Source organism: Calonectris borealis, chromosome 10 (assembly GCF_964195595.1).
Source record: "Calonectris borealis chromosome 10, bCalBor7.hap1.2, whole genome shotgun sequence".
Classification (NCBI taxonomy): domain Eukaryota; kingdom Metazoa; phylum Chordata; class Aves; order Procellariiformes; family Procellariidae; genus Calonectris; species Calonectris borealis.
The window spans coordinates 5,490,265-5,513,817 of record NC_134321.1 but is presented as its reverse complement, the minus strand read 5'-3'; the positions used below and the strand labels follow the sequence as shown (position 1 = coordinate 5,513,817).

The window sequence follows — 23,553 nt, the reverse complement described above, 5'->3', positions numbered from 1 at the left end:
CAGTCTTTATTCCGGGGCAGTTAATTAAGGTTGACCAAGTCAGGCAGAAGTAAATTAACTTGGCTGATCAATTATTTATATGAAGCAGAATAAATGCCCTTAAAGAACTTGGCCCAGCCATGAAAGGACATGTAAATTAAACACAACACAGATTTATAAAATATATTTCTACTTTTATAGACAGAAGAGTTAATGGTAAATTCAGTTTTAAGTAAGCGATCAAACGACAAGATCTAGTCCTAAATTCTCCAGCAGGCATACTATCCATACATGCGTGGTTTGTAAGTAAACATTTTACCTATTTGTTGCAAGCAGTTCCCCAAAGCAAGCTCAGGACTAACTTTAGAGAACTTCTCTGTATAATTATAAAAACAACCCAAACAACGTTTGGAAGCATTTCATGACAACGCAGCGCTGCAAAGACAGGATTTTACCTCTTGAAAACGAAACGCGCTCCGGAGCACGACTGGCAAGGCAATACACAAAGCACGAGCAAAGCCGCTTCTTATCCCCAGCACAGGTACAAAAGCAACGCAGAAGCAGCCTGGCACTCCTGGCGCTGCCCGTTACCAGCAAGGAGGACCGCGACGGCTTTCCCAGGAGACCACCGCCCGCCTCAGAGGTGGTCTCTTTTAGTCCCGGTATCTTTGCAGTAAGTGCCCAGTGGGGGGAAGCGCCTTGGGCTCCGCATCCGACCACCACTTCTGGATTTTTCCAGGAACATGCTTTGACGGTCGCCAGCCGATGCCAGAACACCCATCTCCTCCGGCTGACACCCCATCCCTAGGTCGGTGAGGCGGCCAGCAGCACCGTCCCGCCATCCATGAGTTCAGTACAAGAAACAGGATTCACTAGTGGAAATTAAAAGCCTTGTGTAAGGTAAGGCTTTGATCTACCGTGGGGGAAGGCGTACAGATGTTCAGCTGCTCATTTACTAAATTACACCATGTCACAATTAACTGTGAATCAGCCAGCTTCACATGAGCAGCTCGAGGGCTGCCACCACGCTAAGTACAGAAATAACGCCGGGGAGGGGAGTCCAAACTAGCCAGGTGGACCAGATGACTTCTCTCTGCCTGTGCTTGTGGTTAGCACGACTATTAGAAAGAGCCATCCCAACATATGGCATGATTTAACTAAATCAGATCACGCTGAACTCGCCAGCCTTTCTCAACTTACAAACCCCTCCGCTCTCGTCATTGCAGATGGGTGAACACCCGTCATGCTTTTAGAGTTTTCAGTAGCCGTCATTTATCCTGCTGACAGGGTGTATTTTAGGTATAATTATGTACTAACTAACTATAGATCAACTGTCAGTACATTAGGGTACTTTTTGGATAAAACTTCATGCTTACCCCTTTGAAGGCCACTCGCCTACACACTACTGGTGGTTGCTGAATTGTGCAGGAGTAAGAGAAAGGAGAAGGGGATTCAAAGAGCAATTAAGGATGATCTTTAAGATAATCAGCCGAAATAGTAAGGAATGGAGCGAGTCAGGCTCTGCTGTCCTGAAAAGCGATGCTGAGTCACGTCTGACAGCGGCGTTTGGAGGAGAGGCAAACCCGGAGCAAGGCAAGGGAAGAACACGTTCGGGATGCGTGGAAAGAGGAAACAAAGAGACAGCGACGAGGTGAAATCCTTTGATATTTCCTCAGCTTAAAGCGGTAATTCAATGCATTAAAATGGATCCTTGAAATTTCAAAGGATGAAACTCGCACAACAAAGATTGTCGAGAGTGCTGTTTTCTCAGATTAGAACAAAAACGTATTGGGATTTGCTGTATGATCTTAAATCGCTGAGCAAGACTGTATACTTGCTGTTATGCAAGCACCATCTTCCAATAGCGAATTTTCATAATTATAACAGAAAGGCGTAAATTTTCTAATGCATGGCAGTTCAAAAAGTAATCAAGAGAATGAGCCTGAGGGCTATTTTAATGTATGCAAAGCTAGTGACCCACAGTAAATGGGAGGTAGGCTTCAATGAATGCAAAGTAATGCACACATACTAAAGACCTGGTCTGATGAGGGACGGCTAAAATTAACACCCAATTAATTTCCGAATTGACAAACAAATGAAACCCATAAATCTACTTTCTCATTAATTTTCTTGTGGTATAATTTAAAGCAGTAATATGAGGGCAAAAACTGAGCATTATCCATCATAAATATCAAAAAAGATAGCACTGTAACACCATAAATTATGCATATTACCTGTTGTTAAAAATGATTAATGTATTATCAACTTTATCGTGCACTGTATATGTCTAGACGTATCTAAAACCTGAAATTTCATTTAGTGCTTAGGAAATAAAGGGTCCAGAAGAAATGGGATTATCCGCAGCGCGTCCTCGGCTTTGCCTCCTGACGCAGGCGCAGCCCTGGCACCCCCCTCGCGCCTGGACTCGGCCCCACCTTGGGTCGGCGGAGGTTGAGCGCGTCGCAGAGGTGACGAGCCGAGCCTCCCCGGGGAAGGGAAACGAATCACGCTGCTCTCGAAGCATCCCCACGAGCCGAGCCGCGGCCCCGGCACCTGGCTCACGTGGGGCTGCTCCCCTTCCCTGCCCTCCTGACGCCGGGGAAGAGCTACTTGGTGATGCAGAGCCGTGGGGAGGGAGGTAAAAAAGGCAGGAGACAGAAAACGTGAAGCCGTAACTAAATCCAGTGGGTGAAAAGCCAGCGCCTTCCACAAGCGCTTGAGCACATCACCTTGGCCAACAGGAGAAGGACGCTGGTTGCCTTACCTCCTCCCTGGGGGTCACACCAGTGACAAGCTGAACCTCCACCAACCTGAACCTCTACCGGGGTTTGTGTCCACTTGCCACCCTCGAGTCTCCCGAGCAGCAGCTTCACCTACTCCTGTCTAGATGCAGGCTGCCACGGCTTTTTCTTTATTTAACTGCATACAACGACACAACCTCTTTCACTGTTTGCGTGTGCGGCTTGCGCTGCCTGGGTTACTTCTTCCCAGCAGCAGCGTGTATCGTTAGGGCCACGGGAACGTGGAATCGTCTGGAGGCAGCTCAGTGAAAGGCTGACTGATGCTCTGCAGGAGCTGAAATTTAAGACAGCTGTGGTGAGGAGGAGGGAAGGAGAGTCAGAAGCCTAATCCCAACTTGTGCCACACTGACTTATTGTGAAATCATGGTCAAACAACTTAAACTTCTTAGAGAATCAGTCACTGCAGTTACTCCTAAGGAAATCTCTTCTGCTGAGGGTGTTGCTGACCCCAAACAGTAAGAAGAGAGAACAAGCGAATCCAAGGAAAATTAATTGAAACAGACATCAAAACATTGCCATTTGCTCTGCTCAAAGGAGCTGGAGCTGTCCCCATGAAAAGCTGGTGCACCAAAACATACCAAGCAGTGAAGACAACCGGTCTCACTCCTTTCCTTGAGGTACGGCCCAAAGCGTTAGGCAGAGACCATGGACAACTCAACTCTCCCCGAACGAGCTTTTTGCATCCTCCATTTTACGCATCCGCACAGAAGTTACTCCCAGTCTCACCTGGGACAAACAGACCCCCTTCGCAAAGCCAGCTCTGTCTCAGTCCATGCCCCTCGGCGTGACAGCTATTAAAATCCATATTCAGCACGAAGCTCGTGCCATAGCTGCATAAAAGCTCTAGAGCTGGGCCACCTCCAAGCGACTGGCAAATATGATGTAATCATTTACATACCATCACCGGCAGAGTGAGGTTCCTTCCTCTCTCTCGGGGAGAGCTGTCTTTCAGCCGTGAGCTCGACAGAAATCATCCTTACCATCACTGGGATCATGGTTTATTTCGGAGGAAAGGAACGGCAGGCAGCAAATAAAACCCAACCCAACCAAGAAACCATACTTCATTGTACCATACGACTCCGCGACTGCGGCCGCATGGACACGAGCACCATCCGCACTAGAGGAAAAACTCCTCCAGAAGGAGGGACGCTTAACCGCAGCTCGGTGAGGCTCAGAGGGGCTGCGGGAGCCGCCTCGGTGCCGGCCTGGCGGCTGGCTCCCTCGGGAGGTACCCACCTGCTCATCCCAGCCCGGCGCACGGCGCGCAGGGCTCCCCGCGGTTTCGCGTAGAACAGGAACAGAAACTGCAGAGCTGTTCTCACAGCCCAGGACTTATTTGTTTGTATGCACGCTGCTCAGAGCTTGCAACATAAACTCTCACAGTCTGTCTCACAGAAAAACAGGCGACCATGCAACTAAGAACGCCCAAGTTACATTTCGTAAACAGGGTTAGTTTATGCTAGACAGCAGCAGCACCACTACAACAAGACGGTATCAAACCTCACAAGAGCAAGTGCTGGCTGTAGATGAATTAGATCCCACCCTCCATGCATATCTCCATTAAAGCGTTTCTAAACTCTCTACCAGCCTCCAGAAGTCAAAAACCACCTCAAAGGCAGGTGCAACTTCGCAATACTTCTGCACAATACAATTTTCACTTCGCTATTTTCACTCAGTTTAACGCAGCGAAGGTTTGATTCATCGCAGTAACACGACTCAATTAACGACCGGCTTGTCCACTTACACACTTCAGGTACCTCCCGCTTCCCCTCCAGCCCCGACACCGCTCTAGTAGCCAAAACGAACAATATGTTTGGACCACTGGTGCGAGCTAGTGAATACAATATATCACATCTTTATGCATATTTTGTTGCTTGCTTTTCCAAGGCCTGAAAAGGACAATTATTTAATTTTATCCTTCAAAAGCTTCTTATAAATATATATTCAAGGTATTTTAACAGATTCATTCACATAAAAAGGAACAGACACCACCTTCATACAAAAAGAGTTAGCATTTCTTTCTCAAGGTCACTCTAGGAGGGTTTACTCCCTTTGTGTGCAAAGTCCTAACAATTTACTGTTAGTGCTAACAGGTCCTGCCAGCATTTGAAATCCAAGCCCCATTCAGAAACAATAACAAACAATAATTTTGAAAAACAAAGATGGTGTGAGTGAGTTTTTCTTGCTCATCTGCAAAACAACCCAAAAGCAACAACTACCAGGACGGCTCTCTCTAATTAGGGCTCCCAGAAACCAAAGAGCAAACAGCCAGCATACAGAAATTAGCAGATGTAAACGCAGTTTTCCAGTTATAAAAAGAAGAGAAGCAGCTCTGTCATCTCATTCGCAGGAGGAGGAGCGACAGAGCGCGTTTTTAAATTTGGTATTTTCTCTCCATTCAAACGGCTCTGCTTCTAAAACAGAAATTTTCCTCAGATCTCCTCGGAAATCAAAGTGAAAGCTTTGCCTTTTCCAACTCCACCGAGGGCACATGCATCAATTAAAACCCGACATGAGAAAAGAGGGAAACCGAAAAGGCCCCGACCAAACGCTGACACAGAATGCAAGGCTCTACTTTCGGGGTGATTACCTGGTTCATAGCCCTATATCTTTGTCCTAGACCTTCTAACTCCTTGTTTGCTCCGTGCAGGATTTTCTAGCCATCAGCCGTCTACCGCTGTGCTAGTCGTCTTGCAGGAGTGCTCTCTCCCTTCTGAAAAAAGCAAACAACTGGATAGATATCATTACACTAAGGAAATCTCTTGGAAAAACCAAACAACTTGCTAATCTTTCTAGCCCCTTCACCCAAGTTAAAGATAAGCAAAGCAAACCAAAGTGAGTTTCAGCCACATTCCAGGGACAAGCTCCCCTTTTTCTCCTTTATCAAAATCCCAGCATTTAAAGGTTTTTTTCCAGACCTTGCAGGATAAACTGCTGCTCACACCCGCAAACAAAGCAATATTTGTTTAATAACTGATTGCTGCCATGGGTACAGTAAACAAGGGGCCCAGCATTTGTGTTTATGAACAAACACATCATCTTGCAAGAGCAATTTAACATTAACCAGGTGGAATAATCAACAGATTTCATAGGTGACACTCGGGGCAGGACTAATGTAAACAGAGCAGGGAGGAGAAAGGGGCCACTCTTAGGGAATCAAGGTTGAGGCAAATGCATTACAGAGTAAACAGCTGGGAAGAACTCAAGACAAACAAATAGTCATTCTTCTGACATTTCGAGAAGCAGAAAGGTTGTACGTTACATACATCAGCTGCTGACCACCATGAAATCAAACCAGTTGGGGACCAGGCTTTCTTGTTTACACAGTGCCATGTTTGCTTATAAACAACAATTTGCTGTTACCAACCTCGCATTACTCATTGCATAAACGAGCAGATCAAGTGAAATCCTGTTAACTCTTCTGTGGATTGAGGGTTTTTTCCTCCCCTTCAACAACAACAAACAAAAAGCCTTTGCAGTCTTGCTGTGCAACCTCAAGACAACAGGCAGCAGGGGAAAACACATAGCTGTGCATCTGTGACGATAAAGGGTAAAGAAAGGAGTTGAAAACACTTGAAAGTGTTTTACAAAACAAGATTTACCGGCCAAACCACTGATATCAAAGATCTATTTGCATTTTTTAAAAAAAAAAAACCAGCAACTGCAAAAAAGGTGGCATGCAAAATTTTCATTTCTCCCCCAGAAGAAGCAAGCAAAATGACAGCTTTCTACACAACTTACTCTGCCCAGCATGGCCGTGTACATGTGTGATTTTACACACACACCCGTGCCCACGCCAGCTCCCTGCCCTGCAGCTCTGCCCGCGGCGACACACAAGGCTGAAGCAGCAAGGCACGGTTCAGCCCTCTTCCTCCTCCTTTCTCTCTCCCATCCTCAACCCTCTTGCTTCTGCCTCCCATCGCCTTTCTCCGATCTCTGCAGATCTCCCCAGCTCCATTTTGTTAACCCAAGGGGGGCCAAAAGCCCCTCTGAGGTCTTCTTCTCGCAACTGAAACCTCTGGTCCCCAACTGCTCCTCACCCGATGTCCATCTCCTGGCACCAAGGCACTATGACATTAGCCCTCCAGGTGCTCAAGACACCAAAGTCCCCTGGGTTTGCTTTCCCTTCCCGTCTCTCAACCCCATAACGCTCAAGAAGTTGCCCATTGCAACACTCCTCCAGGGAGGTTTCTATAACTTCTCTATTCTGAACACGGATTTTGGGAAAGATCTGAAGTACAGGGAGAGAAGATGGATGGTCCTGTCGGTAGGGGTTAATCCAGGGCTCCGGGTTACATTCCTGCCCCGACACAATCCCTGCGTGTGACCTCCAGAAGTGTCTTCATCCCTCTCCTATGTAAAATAAGCCCTTTAAGATGTTGTACTAGTTGGATGGGGGTAGAGGATGTAGCTGTGGTCCATACCACGGGTCCTTTTCTCTCCCAGCTGCACGGCAGCCCCTACCTGGTTCACCACTACCTTCTGATCAGCACCAGCACCACCACCAAACACTGAGTAAAATCATCCCAGTTTCGAATATATGAAGCATCCAAGGCCACAGCTGGCCCTGGCACTAATCTCCCCTCCCTTGCCACTTCATGTGCAAACAACGTGGTGGCCAGAAGCCTCCCCCCTCATCATTTTTTCACAAGTTTTAGACTATTTGGTACTTTTCTTCACAGCCCAATCCTGGACGTCCATGGCTGGCCAAGAACCTCCGTTTTCTTTTTCAGAAAATATTTAGCCTTTTGTTGTAGTAAAAGAAAAAAAAAAAAAAGAAAGGTTCAAACCCATGAAATCAGTACAAGCTACTAATAAGACAGGTATTTAAATAAAACCCAAATGCAGTATTGTTCAGGCAACCTCGTATTTTTTAATACATCAGGTTGACAGCATAATAGCGGGCAGGATGAAAGGTGCGACTCGAGGACGGGGTTGGCGTCCGCGCACCAGGAAAAGAGAAGTGCTGCCCCATTTCCTGTGCTTCAGCGGAGTATTTCTGATGTCTGGGGCTGCCGGGGACTTAACTCTGAATTAATGATTACACACAATACCCTCCTTTCTCCCCTCCCTGCAGGACAGCGAGGGCCAGCCTCACCGAACGACTGTGGGCAGGCAGGCACAGGTCACGGGGGATTTAGATATTTCACAGCGGCTTCAAAAATTTAGACACCGCAACCTGAAGGCTTCTGAAAACATCAAGCTTCACATGAAAGTCCTGATATTTCCCTACTCGAGACAACTGCTCTCACCTCAGCCGCGCTGCCTGTTCCACGCTCCTTTTCCAGCACGTAAAATCACAGTTTATTCAGTACAAAGTAACTACGGTATGATAAAAACTATAAGCATATCATTCAAATGCTTTATTGGTCAAATAGATGGATGCTTTTATTAGTCCAACCTTTTTTGTAATGGAGTGCCACTGATGACCCAGTGTTAGCCTCATTCCCTGCTATTAATCACACTTCTAAGAGCTCATTTTGCTTTAAAATCTTAAGAAATTGCTATAATTTAAAGACATGGTGTCTACATAATGGGAAATGCTTCACAGATTGTATCATTCCATATAACACAGAATTTTTATGGCAATGCTGACCACGATACCAAGGTATTACAAAACTTGAATAAAATATTTTATGAAGAAAATCTAAATGTAAACTTACTTTTGCATTTGTGGTTTGCCACATCCATAACGTTTTAATCACAGCCTTTTGGGAGTTGCAGTTTTCAACTGCATGTGGCTTACATAGATTAACACTACAAAAACACTCCCTGAACAAATATAAACAGAACAAAACAAAATTAAATGAAAATTAAATAAAATAAAAGGATGGATCATGAGAGAAAGACTGTTCAAGCTATATTTAAACAATGTAACGCAAGGGATTTATCCTTTCGTCGACTGTATTATCCCTTTCTTTTCTGCACAGGGGAAACAGATTATGTTTACTGTGAAAAACTTTTATGACAAAGTGGAAGCATCTTACGAATTTACCTACACCGAGAATTAAATTAATGTAATGATGGTCTTAACCCACATTATTAAAATGTACTTTGCAAAATGTTTTGACAATGTTGACTGCTGCAGGAGGGAAAAGACATTTAAGACAATTTCAGCCAAATGCAAAAGCAGAAGCCTTCCATTTTTCAAATGTAAAGTACAAAGCATATTTAAACATCTTCTTATGAAAGAAAATGCAGTGCCATTATGTTATATGGCGAGCACAAAAGCATGTTCTTTTGCTCAGTTCTCTAACAAGATATTAGTACCTACTGGCCTTAGGAATACTATGCGTAAATCACATCATATTCAGAGTGTCTGAATTAATTATAATAGGAGCTGGAGAGAAATGTTAACTTTCCAGGTTGTTGCTAAGGATTAGCCCTTGTTTACAATTCTGTATTTATAGAACAAGAAAAATTTGTCAAATGAAGGGCAAAGAGGAATGCAAGAAACACAAATTTAGCTTTGATTTCAAAACAAATCAGATCTTGCAACCATTCCCTGAAAAGAAAACCACAGTTTTTAATGTGAAGATGCAAATGAGTCTCAGAATATAAAAATGTTTTATAATTCTGTGCATTCAACACTACTAGATGTTATTTAAAGAATTTATGTTAACATTTCTCATCCTCGCACAGCAAGCCCAAGACGCTGCAAACACAATCTATTTAAAATGGATCGCGTTTCTATGGGGCACTGGGTAGCTGAGGAGCTGAAGCAGAAGGCAGCAGAGCGCTTGGCCCCCAGGCACCAGATTCGTAGGGGTTCACGGACTACTCCGAAGGGGTCCGAGACAGCGTGCTAGGAGGAACAAGCCCCTTGCCTTCAATAGGCTTAATGCTGGCTTCACGGAGGTCTGCATCTCCACCCAGGGAGCAAGTCGTGAATCTCAAAAACCATTGGAAAAGACACGCTGGCTTCCCCAAATGCAGTGAGCTTCTGATGCGAACAAGCCACCTTTTAAGAAGGGCACTAAGAAAAGGTCCGTCATGCAAAACATGGTATTTCTGTAGAGCAATGCAAGGATGGTCAGCTCAAGGCTCAAAGTCCATGGGAAGGGTCCCAATGAGCAGAGTGCCAAAGTTCTGCAGGGTCTTGCAGGTCTTGGGCACCCTGGCAAAACTGGCCAGGGAAGTTTATACTGGATCGTCACTATTCTGAGAATAAAGAAAGCACTTTGGCCTCCAGCACTTTCATTTCTTTTCGCAAACAAAGGCACACCCACTACAATTAAGTTGCAAAACCATTTTCATTAGGACTCCTGGTTTTCACACACTTAAAGCCTTCTAAGACCTGCAGTCCCTCTCATGCTCCCATCAGCGTGTGCTTGTCTGTGGAAAACTAAGCAAGGGCTCTTAAGTGGTTTCAGTTTATGGAGAAGCAAATGGAAAAATGCTTTTTCCCATTAAAAAAAAAAACGTAACCACCAACTTCTAAGCAGGGTGACTTGCAAAAATGCTGAGCACCCACAACTGCGAGCATCTAACCCCCCCTCAAGGATCAGGCCCGTAACACAGGAAGACAAACGCACTTAGCCAAGCTTTTGTGGAAACACTTACAGCCGCCTTGCCTTGCCCAAGGGCCGTGGCTATCAGGCTACAGCTGGGACAGCACGATGCAGAAGAGAAACCGTACATGCGCCCACGAACACTGGTGCATAAGCTACCACACACACACACACACAATGAAAGTACCCAACATACCAGTTTAGCATCAGCCAGAACAGAATAAGTGGGACAGAAGAGGTGCTTTCCTCCCCAGTTTTCTCTTGGTGTTTTCTTTCCCAGGAACAGCTCGAGCCTGGGTCCAGAGCAAGGATCCCACCCCACCACATTTCTGTGCAGGAGACGTGTATGTTGTGCATACGTTCCTCAACAGCCACATGCTCAACAGTGACACACATGGATCTCAAGCACCCAAAAATACAGTTGGTCCTCGCCACACTGGCCCAATAGAGGGGGAAAAAAAAGTGTGAATTTTTTCCACCTCAAAATTTCATCCTGTGCCTGAGAAAACTCCCTAAAAAAGCTCTGTCGAAACCGATTTGTTTCTACTCACCAAAAAAAAGCACATATGCCTACTTTTGAGTCAGGATGCAGGAAGCCAAGCTCTTAATCCTTCTGCATTTACCCATGGCTGAAGAGCAATGCCCATCTCTGAGCCACCGTCAGAGGTGGCTGGGAGAGGGAGAGGCAACAGCAGAGAGGAGCAACTGGACACCGAACAAGACCCTCCAGCTTGCCTCGGCCAACAACAGTGGGCAATCGTGAGCACTCCTGTGCTTGCCCGTAGCTTTCCCATGCATGATGCCAATGCAAGGGAGAGCCTCCCAAAACAGCGCTGTGGCCCCACGACCTCTCCAAAACAAGCTGTTTGGCCCTCAACTGGAAGGGTCCATCGCTGCCAAGCTTGGCAGAAGTTGCTCCGTGCTCTGCAATGGCCCTTCTGGTACTAAATCCCCAGCAGCATGTGGGGCCGTTTACAACCAGCGATGTGTGTTTAATGTTCAAAATCTGCACTGAAGACGGTATTTGAACATCTCCAGCCACATGCAGGTGCACGGTCACACAGATGTGCTGGCTCCTGAACACTGCCGAGCTCACACATGTGGCTTCCTGCTCCAAGGGCTTGTGAAAGAGAAAGGCAGACTCTATTTACGCTCTATTCAAGACAACACTATTCAATGTCAGGATGTGCCGTAAGAGGGTAATTTGCACCCTAAACTGGATTGTAGGATACCACAGTCAGACTGTATGATCTCTTCCTTTGGATTAAAACTGTTTGCACAAGTCAAAGCAGAACAAGGAGAGTAACAAAACATACAGTGTATGTTGTTCTACGCTGCAGCCACATATTTCAACTGCCTCAGCCGAATTCTTAGAGTAAACACAGCTTTAAAAGAAAATAGCTAGAATAAAGGGCTTCTGGAAAGTTCCTACTGATTATGCATGCAAGAATTCTGCTACTGCTTCCTCCCATCATCTGAAAAATAAACCAAACACCCAACTTCCACAACGAGTGCTGTTTTTCTGAAACATGTTACAATACTATCTAGGTCTGCAAGTTGTAATGTATGCATCTTGTTTTGTAAAATACACAGAGGAGCTCAATTAAATGAACAACTCTAAAGGAAATAGAGCTGATAAAAGAATTAATGCTCCGTGTGCCAGATCATAACATAACATCTAGGATAACAAAACCATGTCAAACACGCAACCGCTGAAGACTTAAAAAAATGGAATAAGAAAGTTAAATCCTAAAATATTTTAAGCATGTAAAATTAAGATGTGCAAAACTTATTTTATGTAATTGAGAGGGGAGCATGGGCATCAGCAAAGGGATCTCTTGTAGCTGTTGCTTCACGACTTATTAAATACACAGAAGGAGAGAACGTTTTAACGATCATCTGCTCCGCCGGTGATCCGCTCCTTTCTCATTGCCCAACCTGTATTTTTCCGAAGACCAAGCTAACCCCATTCCCCACCCGCCAAGGCATGGCTGAAATTATTTCACAAGTCTGAGTTTGCATCTCGGTCTCTCTTTTTTTTTTTTCCCCCTTCCTTGCCATTTGCCTGCGCGGGGCTGCCCACACGCTGGAAGGGAGCCGCCAGCCCCGGTGCCTGCTCCGGCTGCCTGCTCCCACGGCACCGGTGGGAGCACAGATTAGAGCTCAGCCGGAAGGGAGACATCGAGGGTTCTGCAAAACCTCGCACATCGGCTTTTCTCCTTTCGCAGTTGGCGTGTGAACTTGTAACTCGGAAATTGCAAGTTCCCACCGCTTTTTTGGCAACTTGAACGTAATTTTTAGGAAAACATAGTATGTGGCTTTTGGCACGCGGAACTACGCGCGAAGACTTTTCAGACAAAATACGCAAAGGTGATGGTCTCACAAGCCTTTTAGGGCTTGCTGGATGAAACACGGGTTTGGAAGACAAGAGTACAAAATTCTGACTCCAACAAGCAGTAATAAAAATCTGTGTTCAAGCAGCTCCACAGACACTTACTCACAAAATGGGCATAATATCTGCATATGGAACAGCTAAGGCAATGCAATGTACCCACGGTTATGCACCATACAGCAAACTGGGCATCTAAAGATATCTAAAACAGTCCTTCTCATATGCTTTTGGCTTAAAAGGCAAGACTATAGGCACTTTTTGGCAGCCTTGAACATCAGTATACTCAGGGGAGAGGAGGGAGGAAAATACTTTAAATTACAGAGATGCTAATCTCCTACTTTTGATGCATCCAGCTATTAGTCAAGTCGCTTCAGCAAAACATCTGGCCTGAGCCACGGGCCTTGCGAGCAGCGTGAGAAGCCCTCGGTCGAGGCTGCAGCCTCATCGTGTCAACGCAACAAACGCCCGTGCCTCCTCCGCTCCTCCAGCCACAGCCTGCGCGTGGGTTGCACGCACCGCTTCCTATCACCTTGCCATTGGCAAAGGCTACGGGCATTCCTCCTCTTAGAGACGTGGGTTTAGCACAGGATTTATTTCTTCCCTTCTTTAAGTAAGACCTTTCGTAGAGGTATGAAGCTAGAGGAGCTTCTTGAGGAATGTCACTCCCAGGACTGCTAACCGACATGGAGTTTCCAACCTCGAAGATCCCGTGGGTGGTAGCCGTGATTAGCACCAGGGAGGGATATAAGGGAAACCGTATGGACAGCATCACAGCTTCATGCACCACAGCCAACAGCTTCAACACCACCAAATACACAAAGTATTAATTACCAACATGATGGCCCATAGATGGTCACGGCCCAGCAAAGCCGCCCAGACGAAGAACTGTAGCAACTTCAATTAAGGGATAAGATGTACCATGATTAATGCAGCCTCAACCTAATTTTGTTGACCTTAATGTGAGAAAACACAGACTGTTATATTTGAAAAGGCATATAATGTATGTGTGCATGGACATTTGTATATATGCATCTACACGCTCCACATATTACTTTGTATGGTAAGAAATTTCAATAATGCTTGGATATGGGCTACAAAGTTATTGACATCATCAACTGGAAATTCTCGTGCTGTTTTTTTGTTGTTGTTGCTGGGCTGTTTTATCATTCAAAAATATGTGTAAGAAGTACAACAGGATCTTGGAAGGGACACGTAAAAAACAAACAGACATTTTCCAAAACTGTTAGTCAATTCAAAATTACTGCAGGGTCCAAGCTTATGCTAGTACTTATCTATCGGTCTATTGAGTTCTCAGTAAGTCATGTGAAAGGAAGTCCTACGATAACATTTTCTGAGTCTTCTAGACATTTGATTAAGGAGTTATAAATCTTAAAGTCTGACTTGTCACAAGCAGAGTAAGATTACACCCAAAGCTGTCAAGATTAAGTAAACTTGTCTTGTTCTGTTACAGGTCTTCCTGAGCCTTGTACCATAGATTAAAGATTTTCTAGATAAAAAAAAAAAAAAAAAATGGTTACCATCTTGCTCAATGTAAAAGAAAAAAATTACAACCAAAGAGCTATAAACTAACTCTGGAGATGTTTTAATCTCTCCATTCCGAGCTGTGTTTACCTAGTACGTTGTTACTAGAGCAAAAGGAAGACTTTTTTTGCCTGGTCTACTCAAGCCTGCTTTAATTATATTTCATTCAATTAGTATGTTTAAAAGAGGGAGAGAGGGTCTTAGCAGATCAGACTTTTTTTTTTTACTTTTATTTTTTCAGTAAAAGAGCGTAAGAATCAATTTACCAAAAATCAGTACATTTTTTCCCCATCAAAAGCACATTCAAATCCCTTGAAGACTTAGCTCTTTATAAATGTTCATCTTAAGAGCCATTTCAATGGTAACAAAAATAGGAAAAACCATTCAGTTGAGTCTGCAAGCCTAAGGAGCCGGGCTCCGGACAGGCTCTCAGGTATCGCCTTGTGTAAAATCCTGCAGGCAGGCGGCACAGGGCGCGGGATATTTCCCCGGTTTTGTAACAAGAGATTTGGTACCTAAGTGGAGAACTGACTGTTTTCAGTTCACTGTAAGCACTGAAATTATTGGGTTAAATAAGGACATAACAAGCTATAAATCAACTTGCTTTTTCTGGCGAGTTTTTACTCAGGTGTACTCTAAATGTGCATTAAACTGCAGCTCCATTAAGCAGTTACAATGAAGGTAAAGGGCACAAGGCTAAATACTACAGGACCTTGTATGGATCTCATAGCTTTAATGGAATCAGCTTTTTAACAACTCTTTTTCGTTAAATACAGTCAGTGTCAGGAGGATGCGTCCCACTCATAAAGCAGCGCAATGACAATGTACAGTGGCACTAATACAAGGACATAGTTCATCATGACATTTCCAGCAATTCCCAACTGATTAGGGTCATTATGTTGGAGGTCTGATTTATGTTGTCATTTCCTCTCACCGATCCTGCATCAATGAATCTTAATGAATTGGTAAATAAGGGTGAAGATTACACTCTATGACACTGAAACATTCCTCATTCTCAACACCCGAGATTTATGTAGCCAATTAGTGACTAACAGAGAAAATTGGCTGGCAGAAAAATAATATTCTTTATGGTACAAAATGGAAAAAGCTTCTTGTTGAAGGGCAATGCCACAGCAAAAAGTCCATAAAGTAGCTTGATATGTGGAAACACAAAAAGATGTTTTAAATGTGCTGTAAGAGGATTCTCCTATAAAATGTTTTTAGTGTGGGGCTTGCTTTTTTTTTCCAGACGTCTCATATTTTAAAGGTTATTGGTTTAATAAGCAATACAGTATTTTACAAAGGGGCAAAGTTTACCTTTTGGGGAAAGGAGTTAAGTACATGGCTACACTAGGTCAGAGCTATTTCTCTGTGTTATGTACTGAAACAAAAGAAAAAATGAGACAACAAAGACACCTCCCCCCCGCACACACATTCACGCGTACCAATCTTAATCACTAGACCAATTTCTCCCTACATCTTGTAGACACTGAACTATATTCATCTGTACATAATCAGGCAGCACTAAAATCTTTCATTCTGATTAATTGGCAAGTGTTCATGAAGTACAGAGCATGCTTTCAAATACCAGAACTTTTTAATTTAAAAAATAGCCTAATCATTAACACAGAAATCGCTCTGCTTACCAGTATTATTTTACATTCACCTGTTCATGACCTCATTACAAAACCAGATAAAATGACTGTCATAAACAGGAAAAAAAGGTAAAAATTCCCAGATGAAACATAATTCAGAAAATCTTGGCTTCACCTAGTGCTGAAGCGTAACCCTACTGTGTGTGTTCATGAATGCAAAGCATAGCTTCATAGTCATTACTGCTTAAGTATATACTTAATGTTGAACGTTGTTGGGAAAAAAAAAGGTTCTGAAAATCCTTATATTTATTCAAATTTCATCAGACTGTCTCAACAATATCCTTATAGAATATGCAAATAAACCACAGCTTTTTCTCCTGTTTTCCGCATCCGTGTTTCTTTGTCAATGTCACGAGTACGACCGAAAGGAATAAAATTGCCTAAAGTTTCATCAGCTGAATTCTGTGCAACCATCATCAGGTGAGGGTGCAGAGTCTACCAAAGGGCAAAATATAGTCTCTATTAACAAAAAAGTGTTTCCATTTTTGATGGCTGTACAAACCGCTGAAGCTTCCCTCTCAAGGCTAATTGCATCATCAGGGTCCTCTGATTAATACTACTTTTCCTGTCAACTTTAGATCATCATCTAGTCTTTACATCATATATTTAAGTAAGGCAAACGATCGCTGCGATACCGCACTGAATTAAAGCTTCCTAACCAGTTTTAAGTTCTCTAAGGTGCAAGAGAGATCAATACTTGAGAGCAGAAAGTGCCACCGGCAAAAGCTGAACCGTTAGAAACGGGCAAAGCCTCCAGCCTTTCAAGTTAGGCACGGTGCGGTTTCAGGGTTTAATGGGTGCCGAGGAAACTGTACAGTTTCCAAAACGGCTAGCTTTTGTGTTCTCCTCTGAACCTACCTCCAGGACAGTAAATGCAGGGAAATCGCGGGGGTAAGTGGGAGAGAGGAACTGTTGCGGTGCCAGGAAAGCTGAACCCGCGTACCAACCTGCGCTGGAACGCACGCAGCACCTCCCAGAGGTAAGGGCAGCCCTCCGCCCCACCTGCCCCTGCCCCTGCCCCTGCTTTTTTCTTTGAAGAATCGCAGTTGTTTAGCACCCGATTGGGCTCTTCGGGTTGCCGTGCTCACATAGCCACATCTAGGATTTAAGCAATAGCACATCCAGAGACAGCTTTGTATCACAAAACAGTAAAACCCAGCAGCCAAAAGACCACCAAATAAACCCAAAACTGACATACTACTCTCCTAGCGGGAGCTGAAAACTACGCATTTATTCTGTTAACAAGTAATATTTTCAAAGAGATCCCTGAAAAATGAGTGTTTTCACGACTGGCATCACTACAGCAGGGCATACGGCTGCTGCAGGTCTTTGCTTTCGCAACTGAACGACGTAGGCAATTTTGAGCACGGATGCTCAGGTGAGCCTGCTGGCTGCACGCAGTAAAACTCACGTGAGTAATCCTCTGTTTCCAGCAAGTTATACCTTATTAGGAGAAGTCTGCAAGAAACAAGTTAAAAAAAAAACGTCTTGACCAAGAACATGACTGTTAACAAGAGTCTCTCAAACCCCAGGCCTCCTCTTGCCTCGCTGAAAAGCAAAAGCAACTTTTCTGAACAGCTTTTGCTCCATAATGGATCATTTCTGTGAAAATCAGGACTCGACAGCCACAAAAATTCCTTAGTTCTCGGAGACAATTTCATTTTAAACAGCTTATTTCCGTAAGCAGAGCATGAAGCAATTTCACTCAACCTGACAAATAAGTAAGGCCAAGGATGTTGCATTTAAAATTCAGAGATAACTAAATAGAAGAAAAATTATATTTAGACATGATAGGACCTGGAAACAGGTTCCCTTCCACTCTTACGCTGAAGCTAAACAGCCATGATATGATCAAACAAGTTTTCACTTTTGCCGTGTAAATAAAATCAAAGGGCAACAGTCCTTTTTCTCTGACGTCTGTAGTTAATAAAGAAAGAATAAACATTACCTACTCTTACATGAGGAGGGAGGAGGAGAGAACATTTCTTAATCTCTTTCCAAAGAGGATTAATCTACAGCATATTTCCACCCCAAATACTACTGAAACGAAACGTTTTTCCTGCAGTTTTCTGGAGGGGGTGTTCTAAGGTAGCAAAGCCTCTCGCGCGAGCGAAGTTCCCCCGCGTGCGATACAGAGCCCACAGCCTTCAGGTGCGATGCCAGGCTGAAACGCGGCCGGAGCTCCGGCTGCACGGGGGCAAGGAGGGCTGCCACCCTGCAGGGGGAAAACAAAAGCTCACAACAGTTCTCGGGGCCCATATATCTGCGGGATACCGAGTGCCTCACAATTAATTAGGGCTTACAACAGCTCCGTGAAGTAGATCTGAAGCTCGTAGGGCGCAGGGAGGCGAAAGCCCCCGTTCATCGGAGAGTTTAACACGTGGATGGGCGTGATGGAGCCGAGCGTGTATTGAAGCGTTTACCGGTCGCTAACGTAACTGGGAAAGTCAAGGGGGGAGGTGGGATAAGGCGCCCGCGTCCCTTGCCGTGCCTCTGAGCCACTCGCCCACCCACGGGAAGGGAAGGACGGGGAAGCTATTTTCAGCCCAGGTATCTGGAGCTTATAAACACCCGCTGAAAACGCAACGCCTTATCAAAACAGGTGAGAGCCAATGCCCGCCGACGTTCCCATTCCTGCGGAGAACTCGGTCACCAGGCTGTTTTTTTAATTATTATTTTTGAGCGGAATATTTACATGTCTGACTCTAAATAGGCTTTGGCATTTCTGCAAGGGGACCGAATGCACGACCTCGCGATCTTGAAGAGCGATGGGATCAGCCCGGCCACCCTCGCCCTTCCTCCGGAGCTGCCTCTGTAGCAAGACCACAGGGAATGGGGTTAGGAGGGACGGCCCCTTACAAATACAGTATTTTCTCCAAGGAACCAGAAAGGAAGAAGATGGCTACGGCAAAAAGGCCGAGGAACAAGAGAGGCGCCCGGGCAAGACCCGGCGAGGGGAAGCGAGGATGAACAGAGCCTGCAGAAGGGTTTACGTTGCCTTTGAAGAGAAATATTCACGCTGTCAGGTAAAACTGAGAATCTAACCCGTGGGAGGACAGAGATGCTACCTTGAAGAATCTGACTATTACAGGATTAACAGCTACAATCCCGCCCTCCGAGGACACCGAGTGCCAAAATCTGGCCTGAGGGTTTTAGGTGGTGAGGTTTGTCCAGGCGTGTCGGCAGGAACTCTACAACAGACAGAGGAGAATGCTATCCAAACCTGTATTATCTAAACATAGGTGTCGTTAAAATATTAAATATTTCTTTTAGGGGGAAAAAAAAATACAGAGGAATACGAAGCCAAAACACACACGTTTCTTTTGGGAGTAAAACGTGCCCCTCGAACACTTCAATTCTACTGTACAACGTATTTATACCGTGTTTAAAAAACATTTGTCAAGCATATAAAAAACCCCAGAAGTTCACTGTCACACAGCTTAATTCCCTATATTCTGCCTACATGCATATATAGGGCCAGTTTGTTAGGGGGTGGAGGTGTGTAGCAAAGCACAATCTAGCGAGACATGACACCATAACGGTGAACAATAAAAGCAAGCGCAGCATATGTGCTGGACATTTGGTGAAAATAACCCAGCTACAGCTCCGACTTTGGTAAATTTTCCTGTGCAGAACTTGGTAATTCAGTTTCTGCTGTGATTCAGCTCAGCCAACAATCAGGTTGTTCACAACCCCTCTAATTATTATTTATTTGAGAATTCAGAGATACGAGGAAATGTATCTTTACTTTTCAACTCTCTTTTTCTATAGAGCCCAACAAGCTGAAATCTGGGGGTTTTCTTCTTTTCTTCTCTTAATGTTAAAGGCTTTTTCTCTGTCTAGCTGCTAAGATACTCCCTGGCTATAAGATCTGAAATGGTAGCAATAATTATATTTCCTATTTTATTACTCGTAATTGCCCCTTTGATCAGAATCCTATGCCGTTTAACCACATTTATATGGTCATCCTGCATATGGGTTCTAAATACAGAACAAGTCATTTTCCAAGGGAACACTACAGGAGCTGGGTTTCCCTTTACTGCACACACATGGAATCCCGTACATTTGGCACCAATTTAGCTTATTATCATTTCATTCTTCCTTTTTATATTTGTTTCATTGTAAAAGCAATGTAAAGCTCCCCGTTCGCTGGGAAAGACTGCTCATTCCTTCGTATTGGCTTCCTTCATGCAGCCTGTAGCGCATCCACCCACATTCAATCTTGCCTTTGCAAAAGGAGACGCCAACGAACACAAGAAATATCCCACAGCTGGAAGAGCTGAACTACGGGTCTCTAAGCTTTGCTGAACATACGCTGCAAGCCTTACCTCAGCGTGAAGCCTAGGAAACTTCGTACATAGCCTTCTTGTTCCTCCCAAAGTGCAAGGGTAGATTCTGTTTGCAAAGAAACCAGTGAGTCTCCCCAGCTGGCAGACTGCCTCCAGGTCGGTCTCTCTTGCACAGGCATCTGCGCAAGGAGGACAAGACTGGTTGCCCCATCTCCGACAGCTCTGGCCTTGGCCACCGGGCATGCACTTGTTGGAGCCACATCAAGAAACCCTCCTTGCTTGTGGCTGGCCTTCGCACGCTGTATCCCTGCAGCAGAAGAGCACAGGGCCAGCAGACACTGCCCTTCCCCCGGGCAAAACAGAAGACCATTGCCTGGGACCATATGGTTGTTAATAATGGTAAAACCCTGACGAACTTCAGAGAACTCAAACAGAGCTGCTTTTGATTTAGGCCATGCACCTGAAAGCAGCATTTGTTTCAGTCAGCTTCCTCAAAGTGATGGTCTCAGGAAACTACAGCCCAGCTCAAGAATTTGCAGTTCTTTGGAAAAAGAACATGATCTTTTGAAAGGCCATCCTTAGGGTAAGTGTTTTATTTGGAGGAGAAGCCAACGCAAAGCCAAATTCAACACGACCGGAGCTGAAGACTCCCACCTGAAGCAGGCGTACGTCACAGGGAAGAGCCGGTGACCGTGCAGCGTGTGCGTACCTATACTGCTGCTCCGTATAGTCCCCAGGTGGTACAGGGATAACAGGAGCAAGGGAAGGGGCTGAGAGCGTGGTTTATCCCAACTCCTTTTACTAACGGCTTAGCTTGATAGACTTCACTCTTCTGCTTGAAGCATGTTTGTTCAATGCGATTTCATCACATTGTTTTGTCCACTCAGCCAGTTTAGACAGACATTCATATTCTCCAGTCACAGGAAAAACTGCTGCTGGAAGAGGGCATGCACAGCCAAGAGAACTAAAGGCTTATAGATTAATGAAACCCTAACAGCTACTTGACTTGTACCATTTTATTTTGTGTACACTCAGGACCAGTAGCAACAGGCAGACTCACCCGGACTCCCAAACCATCAGCCTTTTCCAGGATGTTCTCCAGGTGAGCCAGCCGCTGGCACTGGGAACTGCTAGGAGGGTGTCTCATGCTGGAAAAGCAAAGCCTCTGTGGGTACTTCCCAGGGTTTCTCATCACAGATACCTGTCCACCGTCTACAGCCACGAAAAGATGTGTTTACAAATGGGAACAAACTGACAAGCATGGGAACAGGGGATCTTCACACTCTGAAACTTGCAGTCAACTTGGTTCAGTCAGACTTGGAAGGGCAAGAGCCTGGCACTTGGGTAATTTCAGTGACAGACAACTGTTTTCCTTAGCTATTGGTAAATACAATCACAAATTCCTAGAGCTTCTTCTCCGGATACCAGTAAGAGACTTTATGCTGAAAAGCATTACAGAGATAGAGATCAGAGGTCTGTCTTTGTTTCTATGTCTTGACGCCCATGACTTTGATGGGGTAAGTATATTAGCATGTGATAAATTACTTTTTAATCTATTGTAGTTATAATTCTAGAGAGAGGTTCAGTGGCTGTGCTTTCAACCAAAAGTATTTCTGTGAAGAAACACTTGTTTTGCTGGAAAAGGGTAAGGACAAAGCTGTTTGCAAACAAAGCTGTAAAAGGAGAGGTCCATCTCCCATGAAGTTCAAAATTCCCCGAAATAACTTTCTGCAGAGAGCTACCGCTACCCAATGTGAAAAACTGCTTTGAAATCAGCAATCCTGAATTACACAGAAATGCCCAAACAGGGCTGCACAGTACATCGTCTGAACTGGTATTGTTTTTAATTTCCCACCTGATTGGGTTGAAAAGGTTCATGGGTTGGAAAGTGTGGAAGGAGAAACTTACTGAAAATTGCAATCCACGATCAGATTAAAGAGGGAGGATGATACAGGGAATATCTTCATAAACAAGTTTCTTTATCCAGAAAAAACTCAAAAAGTCTTGTGAGAGGAGGAAGGATATGTGTTTCATTAGGACAAAGAGGGTAGGAAAAACCATGTCTGAAATCTCCTTTGTGAAGACAACTCTTACAACACAGTTTCTTTAAGGGCAAGGTATTCAAATCAATTTGGAAGAAGTATTTTTATCTCCCAAGAAGATTAACACTGAACTTTCTGCACAGCACACAACACACAATGCCGTTGCATCCATGAAACACTAAAAAGCACCAAAAGAGATTCTCTTACCCCACCTCTCAGTCCATCCTACCATCATCTGTCTGCTTGGGCCAGAAATCTCTCCATGACCCAAGAGAGGGATGCTCAGCATACACATTCCTACAGAAGCTGAAGAGACACAACACCTTTGCAGCCTACGACACCCTAGAGCAACACATACATTATCTTTAGAAGAAAGAGAAAGGGTTGAACCATAGGGAAACTGCTAAAATAGATGACGTCAAGAACTCTTTTTTCATGAGCTTTAAAGGCTTAAATTATCCAATATTATACCAGAGTATTTCTGACCTCCTGGAGTTCCTGCAGAGAGTTTGGTCTGCATTGCCCTGTGTTGTGAGAAACCCCTTCCCTCCCAGCGCCCTTGGGTGGAGTCAGCTCGTACCCGGTTTCACCAGCAACCTGAGTAGCTCCAGGCTCCGAGCACCACGAGCAAGGGAACGGCTGCTGGGTTTTGTCTCCCATGTGTGCTCACGTACGAACCCCATGTCTAGGCTGACAGCCTAGAAGGAACTAGGGAAGCCTTTCCTTTTCTGGGCACATTTTGTTTCAGAGGTGGATCCCAAGATTTGACATTGCACTCTGATGTAGTCCACCCTGAAGAACTGGCTGGCATATGTCACCATCTCAACTCTTGTGTTATGGGTAAAAAGCAAGGGCTCTGTGGAAGCCAAGAACCACGCCGTGCTCTGTGCTTGTACTTGTCTCCACGGACGCTCTTCCTTGCACTGGCCATGCGTAGAAGAGGTATAGGAGGAGAACTGAAATCCTACATGCCACCATAGCTGGTGGCCAGAACAGTAGGCTTGTTGGGAATGACTACTGTGGTTTTGACCCAGAAATGGGGGGTACAAATTCAGCGGGGCAGTTAGATCGCCATCAGGCAGCACTTCGCTGCACCACGGCCACAGCCAGCGCGTGGTCAGGCTACCACGGCACGGCTGCTGGAAAACAAAATGGCATGTGAGAAATGCAGAACCGAGACCAAGCGCAGGCGAGAACCATAAAAACTGATGTCTCGTTAAATGCTGGACAGTTGGTGAACAGCAGACCCTCCCGTTTGTTTGCTGCGTACCGTAAAGGGGTGGAGGCAGGGGTGACGTGCGTGCTTGGGAAATCGGCAGTTTTTACACTATTCACCCAGGAA

General features: G+C 44.8%; 1 protein-coding gene across 14 annotated transcripts in view; it reads right to left on the bottom strand.

The window, feature by feature from the left end:
• FOXP1 (forkhead box P1) overlaps positions 1 to 23,553 on the bottom strand; it is a 389,271-nt gene that overhangs the window by 172,743 nt on the left and 192,975 nt on the right. The window contains exon 1 of one of the 14 annotated variants that reach the window (XM_075158630.1): positions 20,209 to 21,215. The exons of the other annotated variants lie outside the window; for them this stretch is intronic. The gene's annotated coding sequence lies outside the window, so the exon portion shown is untranslated. Of the gene's footprint in view, positions 1 to 20,208; positions 21,216 to 23,553 lie in introns of those variants that run through there. 14 annotated transcript variants of the gene reach the window in all.